General features: G+C 34.7%; 1 protein-coding gene across 1 annotated transcript in view; it reads right to left on the bottom strand.

Annotated features, from left to right (window-relative positions):
- LOC136845112 (agrin-like) overlaps positions 1 to 7,706 on the bottom strand; it is a 694,081-nt gene extending 686,375 nt beyond the window's left edge. Inside the window, 1 exon segment of the mRNA XM_067114940.1 lies at positions 7,683 to 7,706. The gene's annotated coding sequence lies outside the window, so the exon portion shown is untranslated.
- Between the last annotated feature and the right edge of the window lie 1,189 nt (positions 7,707 to 8,895).

Raw genomic sequence — 8,895 nt, 5'->3', positions numbered from 1 at the left:
TTCCAGCAACTGGACGTCCTCCCAAATCATTCCAGCAACTGGACGTCCTTCCAAATCATTCCAACAACTGGACGTCCTTTCAAATCATTCCAGCAACTTGACGTCCTTTCAGATCATTCCAGCAACTGGACGTCATTTTAAATCATTCCAGCGACTGGAAGTCCTTCCAAATCATTCCAGCAACTGGACGTCCTTTCAAATTCATTTCAGCAACTGAAGTCCTTCCAAATCATTCCAGCAACTGGAATGCCTTCTAAATCATTCCAGCAACTGGACGTCCTTCCAAATCATTCCAGCAACTGGACGCCCTTCCAAATCATTCCAGCAAATTTCTTCATCGCAATCGAGTTTTCTGTACAGCGTATAATGCTGTATGAAACTCTCAGCCACGGCCCATGAAACTCTTAGCCGCGGCCCATGAAACTCAGCCAAGGTCTGGTGGTGGCCTGTGTTGCTGTTACCTATAGCGGTGCCAGAAGTACGATCATGGCTAACTTTACCCTCAAATAAAATAGAAAACTACCGAGGCTAGAGGGCTGCAAATAGGTATGTTTGATGATTGGAGGGTGGAATGATCAACATATCAATTTGCAGCCATCTAGCCTCAGCAGTTTTTAAGAGCCAGAAACAGTTCGGACGGACAGACAAAGCCGGCACAATAATCTTCTTTTACAGAAAACTAAAGAATGAATAAATAGAGAACTCAACTGAAAAATAAAAATGACGACCGGGCAGATCAATATACAAATTAATATAATTTACAAGCGTCTTATTTTTTCCTCTCTCTCTCTCTCTCTCTCTCTCTCTCTCTCTCTCTCTCTCTCTCTCTCTCTCACTTCATTTGGATCATTTTATTACATTGATAAAAGTATCCCAGGACACCTAAATGGAAACTGGCAGGTTTAGCACCTACTGAAGCAACCGCCTCATTGGGAAAAAGCCGTATATGAAATATAAATTTTTTCCACCTCACTTTCTATAAGTAAACACACAAACACACACAAACATGCACCCACACACTCATTCACTCTCATTCACACACACAAACTCACACATCAAACTCATGTGTATTTGTATGTGTGTTTATATAATATATATATATATATATATATATATATATATATATATATATATATATATATATATATATATATATATATATATATATATATATATATATATATATTATATATTGGAAATATCAACACAATCACATGTGAAACAGAAATCAACTTCTGACTCTCATCAGGATCAACCCAGGTCTTTCAAATGAAAGACCAGAGCGCTACCAACCAGGCCACACAAGTCATAAAAGTAAACCCGAGTTGCCTGAAATTCCTTGGAATTTGAAAGACCTGGGTTCGATCATGATGTTGGCAGTAAAAATTTACATATATATATAAAAATATATATATATATATATATATATATATATATATATATATATATATATATATATATATAATAATGTATATGTATACGTTAGTATTCGTGCACGAACGTACGCATTCAAGCAACACTAAAAAAAAAAAAAAAAAAAAAAAAAAAAATGGCCGGACAAAAACCGGTTACATTTAAAACCATCGAAGTCGAAAACTCAATCAATTTTCTTTTTGTTCTGCAAAAAAAAAAAAAAAAAAAAGATTCGGCAAAAAAAAAAAAGATTCGCAAAAAAAAAAAAAAAGATTGGCTCCAGGTTTCGTAGATACGAAAAAAAAATGAGAAACACTGCCTCAGGCTCCCCAATTCTAATTGACAACAATATTAATTGGGTAGGTAAAAAATAGGGGGAAGGGAATGGGAGTGGGGAGGGGGAGGAGTTGAAGGAAACTTCATTACAACGAAAGAAAAAAAGTAAAAAAAAAAAATAATCGTGTTATCGTGTTTTGAATAAATAACCGTGAAGGTGGAATTTTAAGAATTTTAAGAACAGTTTTTTTTATAGCAAGTCTTGCGTCGTGGCTAAAAGAACGTGGCATAATATTATTATTATATATTATATTATTCCGATTTCATTGCTATTATGTTCTTTAAGACGAAAACTAATTTCTGTGGCATGAAATCATTTTCTGAATTTTCTGGCCAGTCCAAACAATAAGAGGTATCAGATATATATATATATATATATATATATATATATATATATATATATATATATATATATATATATATATATATATATATATATGTACATGTGTGTGTGTGTGTATATACCAGTAGAAAAACTTCTAAAAAATACAAAAACTTTCAAAACAAAAAACTGTCTTTCAAAAAACTATGAAGAACAGTGAAAGACTGTCAACAACAGTGAAAAACTGTCAAAAATATTAGAATAGTTGTGTAAAACAATAATATATATATATACATATATATATATATATATATATATATATATATATATATATATATATATATATATATATGTAACCACAAAGTCGAAATTACACAAGATAACAGTTTCAACCCTCACTTCAAAGTCCCATACGCACAAAAAAAAAGCACGTAATAAAGAAAATATTAATACTTGGTAAAGCGAGAGACCAGTTTAAACAACGTAAACGAAACGCCAGACTAAGACCTTCACACAAACGCAATGATGAAGCGATAAAATGAGTTCTGTCAACTTTAGCGTCACAATACATACGAATATCAAATATAAAGGATTGTAAGTATCCATAAAAATGTGTATATAAATAATTTTACACGGGCATGTGCACACCACTGCAAGCTCATGTACCACATTAGACCGCATAGCTCGCAGTCAATTGCAACTTTGGCAATCTCGGCTGCTTAGGTTCTAGTCTCCGCGCCAGAGGTAATTGAATATACTCCCACAGACACTTTAAGTGTACAGGAATGTTCTTCATGGCTAATATTATACATTCTTCTTCTTCTCTGAAGACCGTATGTTCTCCTATTTTCTTTTTTCAAGATTCTTCGTGTTATCAAAAAATATTTTACCAAAATAAATCCCAAAAATTATATCTGGTGGGTATTATTCCAGAAATCACTGTTAAAGACCTCTCTCTCTCTCTCTCTCTCTCTCTGAATAAAGGCGTAAATATTTAAGCTTGAATATAATTATGTAATCACAAAACTCCCAAATGAGAGCTATGGTTTGTGTGTTTCCAGAAGCCAATGTTAAAAGACCTCTCTCTCTCTCTCTCTCTCTCTCTCTCTCTCTCTCTCTCTCTCTCTCTCTCTCTCTCTCTCTCTCAAAATAAAGGCATAAATATAAGCCTGAATATAAATATTTTACCACAAAAACTCCCAAAAAAGAGCTATGGTTCGTAGTATTCCAGAGGCCAATGTTAAAAGACCTCTCTCTCTCTCTCTCTCTCTCTCTCTCTCTCTCTCTCTCTCTCTCTCTCTCTCTCTCTCTCTCAAATTCATAAATATAAGCCTCAATATAATTATGTAATCACAAAAACTCCCAAAAAAGAGCTGTGGTTCGTAGTATTCCAGAAGCCAATGTTAAAAGACCTCTCTCTCTCTCTCTCTCTCTCTCTCTCTCTCTCTCAAATTCATAAATATAAGCCTCAATATAAGCCTAAAATGAGTTACTCAGGATCCATAAGTAAAGCAAAACCTGAAGAGAGATAATCTTACAAATTACTAATTTCTATCTCTCTCTCTCAAATTCATAAATATAAGCCAGAATATAATCCTAAGATAGTTACTCAGGATCCATAAGTAAAGCGAAACCTAGAGAGCAATAATCATGTAAATCACTAATGACACATCAGCAATAACTCAGTAACATACCTTGACACTCCCTAACACATATATTAACATCAGTAATCCATCACTTATAAATATGTCATGTTCATCATAGCTGGCAAATATACCACTTCAAAATATCCATATGAGAGAGAGAGAGAGAGAGAGAGAGAGAGAGAGAGAGAGAGAGAGAGAGAGAGAGAGAGAGAGAGAGAGAGTTCAATAACGAATATGTCATGGTCATCATAGGTAGCAAATATACCATTTGAAAATCTCCGTGTGTGGGGACGTGGAGAGAGAGAGAGAGAGAGAGAGAGAGAGAGAGAGAGAGAGAGAGAGAGAGAGAGAGAAGAAGAGAAGAGGAGGAGGAAGGAGGAGGAGGAGGAGGAGGAGGAGGAGGAGGAGAGAGAAGAAGAAGAAGAAGAAGAAGAAGAAGAAGAAGAAGAAGAAGAAGAGAGAGAGAAAGTTCAATAACAAGAGTCTTGCCTCGCGGTGCGGGATAATAACCCCGGTACTTAAGGATAGCTCTAATTACTTCTCTCTCGGCGTTAATTCCACAAGAAAAAAGGTCGAGGAAAGGATATGCCGTTTTGTGCGACATTCAACTTACCACAGGGAAACAAGTGTTGTTCGGGAAACGGCACGTGTAGCTCAGTATCCAGACCGCGGGACAAGTGTGTCTGTGGATATAGATACAATTTTCAAGATATTTAACTGGGATCCTGCTGGGTTCCACGATGGAGGAATCCTCTAGCTTCCATAAATGATACAGGAATAGTTCAAGTACACATACATACACACACATATGTGTGTCTCTTTGTGTCATATATAATTATCAGGAACTTACTGATTTAATATATATACATATATATATATATATGTATCTTTATATATATATATATATTTATCAGGAAATTATATATGATTTATATATATATATATATATATATATATATATATATATATATATATATATATATATATATATATATACATACATATAAATAACATATATATACATATATATATATATATATATATATATATATATATATATATATATATATATATATGTTTACATACACTATAAATATGTATAATATAAATATGTGTATATATACTGTACAAGGACACTGTTACTGACTTACTTCATTATGATTTTGAACTGAATTCAGCTGTTCTCTTCAACTTAGCACTTTAACTCTCAATATTATTATCTATAATTCACCACTGATATTTATGACTCGGTCATTTTTTCACTGAATTCGGGTACAACATCGACATAAAATCGCAAACGAATAAATTCCGCGATCTATATATTTTACAGAGCTCCAAAAAAGTGACCTAGTTCTTGATCGATCTGGTGAAATTAACTTTTTTTTAGTCTTCTGTAAAGGAAAACTATTATAGCGATGCTTTGTCTGTCCGTCCGCACCTTTCTGTCCGCCCTCAGATCTTAAAAACTACTGAGGCTAGAGGGCTGCAAATTGGTATGTTGATCATTCACCCTCCAATCATCAAACATACCAAATTGCAGCCCTCTAGCCTCGGTAGTTTTTATTTCATTTAAGGTTAAAGTTAACTTAGCCATGATCTTGCCTCTGAGATCGCTATTGGTGACAACAACACAGGCCACCAACGGGGCGTGGCTGAAATTTCATGGGCCGTGGCTGAGAGTTTCATACCGCTTTATACGCTATACAGAAAAATCGACTGCGCCGAAGAAACTTCGGCGCATTTTTAACTTGTTTTTGAATTACCTCTTTTTAATAAGAGCAAAAAGAAATGCAAAATAAATGAAAAACATTCCCCCATCTCAGGCCTGAATTTAAGAACGGTTACTTGTACACTCTCTCTCTCTCTCTCTCTCTCTCTCTCTCTCTCTCTCTCTCTCTCTCTCTCTGACAGAAAACCTCTTGTCTCCTTCTTTACGTCTGGACAGATTCTTTACTTTTTCTTCTCCAAGACGGAGTGGGCTAAAGCCAAACGTCGCGTGCTGGGGTCTGATAGCGCTAAAAAAAAAAAACAAAATAAAAAAAATAAAAAATAAAAATAAAAAACGAAAAAAATGATAAAGAAATAAAAAAAAACTTTCGTAAAATGCTAAAAAAAAGAGGCATGGCTTAAGGGTATAAAAATAAAATTCAAAAAATGAAAACGAATATATACCGCGTGTGAAAAAACTGAGAAAGCTTATAGTTCGCGTGACTCTAATTTTAGCATAAAAATTGTCAAGATTCTCAGCATCTATTTCGCTCCGTTGGTCAAATATACATGTTGTCTACAAAAGGAGGAGAGAGAGAGAGAGAGAGAGAGAGAGAGAGAGAGAGAGAGATTCTTCCTGCACAGCCCCTCAATTCTGAAATTTACTAAATCATAAAGACTAAAGGAGAAATAAAGACTAAAGGAGAAATGAGAGAGAGAGAGAGAGAGAGAGAGAGAGAGAGAAATCTGCCTGTACACGCCTCTAAATTCTAAAATTTACTATATTATCAAAGACTAAAAGAAAAAAATAATCTTAGCACAAACAAACGAATTCGTGCCAATCTAAACAGTTTTTAATTTTTTTTACAGTGGATGCAAAGTGACATTTGTCCAACGCTGTAAACCAATTCATATAGTTTCAATAACTTTTACATTTGCTAGTAAGGTTGAATAACTTAACGTTTTAACTTCATGATTAGGGTTATATTAAAACGACTTATTTTCAAAGTAATTTGAACGAACGACAGTAATGAAAGTCTTCCAATATGATTTCTACCAAAGCAAGACTCGCGCACACATATCACAAAATGCGAAATATTATAACCTGTGCGACGGCAGGAAAATAATCAAATTATAAATTCTAGAGGCAATATTCCCTGAGCGAAGTAAAACAGAAGACTGGGTAGGTATATGAATGAGAGAGAGAGAGAGAGAGAGAGAGAGAGAGAGAGAGAGAGAGAGAGAGAGAGAGAGGGGATCTTCCTGTACACGCCTCTAAATTCTGAAATTTACTAAATCATAAAAGACTAACCGAAAAAATAATCTTAGCACAAACAAACGAATTCGTGCCAAACTAAAAAGTTTTTTCTTACAGTGGATGTAAATGACATTTGTCCAACGCTGTAAAACAATTCATCTAGTTTCAATAACTTTTACATTTTCTGGTAAGGTTTAAATAACTTAACATTTTAATTTCTTGATTAGGGTTATATTAAAACGAACTATTTTCAATGTAAAATGAACGGACGAAAGCAATGAAACTCCTCCAATATGCTTTCTACCAAAGCAAAACTCGCGCACACATATCGCAAAAATTCTGAAACATTATAACCTGTGCGACGGCAGGAAAATAATCAAATTATAAATTCTAGAGGCAATATTCCCTGAGCGAAGTAAAACAGAAGACTGGGTATATGAGAGAGAGAGAGAGAGAGAGAGAGAGAGAGAGAGAGAGAGAGAGATGAATTCTCTTGCAGTTCGCATAAAATAAACAATCTTCTCTCTCTCTCGCTCATGAGCGAGAGAGAGAGAGAGAGAGAGAGAGAGAGAGAGAGAGAGAGAGAGAGAGAGAGAGAGAATGAATTCTCTTGCAGTTCACATAAATCAAACAATCTTCTCTTCCGTGCAAATATGTTTTGATATAATGATAATTTTGCACAGACAACTTTCAACACAGAGCACCGAATTTAAAAAGCTAATTGACTGTGACTTTTTTTTCCCACAATCACCTCCGTACTAGTTCAACAAATCTTGATACAGTAAAGCTGTATTTCGGGATATTCACGCATGCATACACGAAGATACCTGGGGCATACGTCATCTTGATGATGTTGCAGTCCTATATTAACAAAGTCGCTTATACGGACTGAAATTCAGTCTCATATCCTGTCCCCCTCAAAAAAAAAAAACGTATATTCAAGCATGAAAAAACGCACTTGTAAAAGTCCAGACAAAAGTAATGCAAACAGCCGTATTACCTGTTCAACGGGCGCCGCCGCACTAATTGAATTATTCCACCTGAAGCGACAGAATGACTAAAGGTTTGTTTAGCCAGTTGGGTGGTAATGTTACAGGTGATATATATTTATGCCATGACATTTATACTTTGGAAAGAGCATAGGTGAAATATTAACGATACGATGCCTGCACCGTATTATGAAGAAAAGCTGGTATATCAAAATTTAAAAATATTTACATTCATATATGTATAAGTTATAAACATATAATACATACATACATATATATAAATATACAGATATATATGTATATACGTATGTATAGATACACAAACACGCAAACACATATAAATATATATACATATATATACATTGTATGTGTGTTTGTGTGTGGATATATATATATGTATATACGTATGTATAGATACACAAACACGCAAACATATAAATATATATACATATATATACATTATGTATGTGTGTTTGTGTGTGTGTAAGTGTGACACAGACTCACATCAAGCAGCGGGGCTGGGAGAAAGAAAAAGTCAAGCACGAAGTTCAACACTGCTTGTCTCAAGCAGCGCCTCGGTAATTCTTTAATCCGATATAGCCAACAGGATTATGACAGCAAGATTTTTTCGTTGGCGTTTCTCTTTCTCCTTTCGTCTTACAGTCTTTCTTTTTAGCTTATTACAGACGAAACGAAAAAATACAATAAAATAAAATAAAACCACAATAAATAGATTAAATTTCCAAGTGAAGATTTCTTACCTAGCGTTCTTTTACCCTGACTTCTGATTTATAACAAATATAATGATTCCATGGAAAATCTTTCAAGATATTGAAACTTCCTCTCTCTCTCTCTCTCTCTCTCTCTCTCTCTCTCTCTCTCTCTCTCTCTCTCTCTCTCTCTCTCTCTCTCTCAGACCAGGAACGTTCCCTTGAAAACCCCAGTATGTCTCATTTAACTTACGTACCTAACAATTATTCAACTGCTATGGACTCTAGCTGGGATGGAGAGAGAGAGAGAGAGAGAGAGAGAGAGAGAGAGAGAGAGAGAGAGAGAGAGAGAGAGAGAGAGAGAGAGAGTAACAATAAAAGAAATATGTGCTTCAAAATGTACACTAGAATATTGCGTTGTATCCATTATATCACCTGGATGATTGTACTCACACATTCATGGGATATTCTCTCTCTCTCTCTCTCTCTCTCTCTCTCTCTCTCTCTCTCTCTC

Source organism: Macrobrachium rosenbergii, chromosome 13 (assembly GCF_040412425.1).
Source record: "Macrobrachium rosenbergii isolate ZJJX-2024 chromosome 13, ASM4041242v1, whole genome shotgun sequence".
Lineage (NCBI taxonomy): Eukaryota > Metazoa > Arthropoda > Malacostraca > Decapoda > Palaemonidae > Macrobrachium > Macrobrachium rosenbergii.
This window is presented reverse-complemented; position numbering and strand designations above follow the sequence as displayed.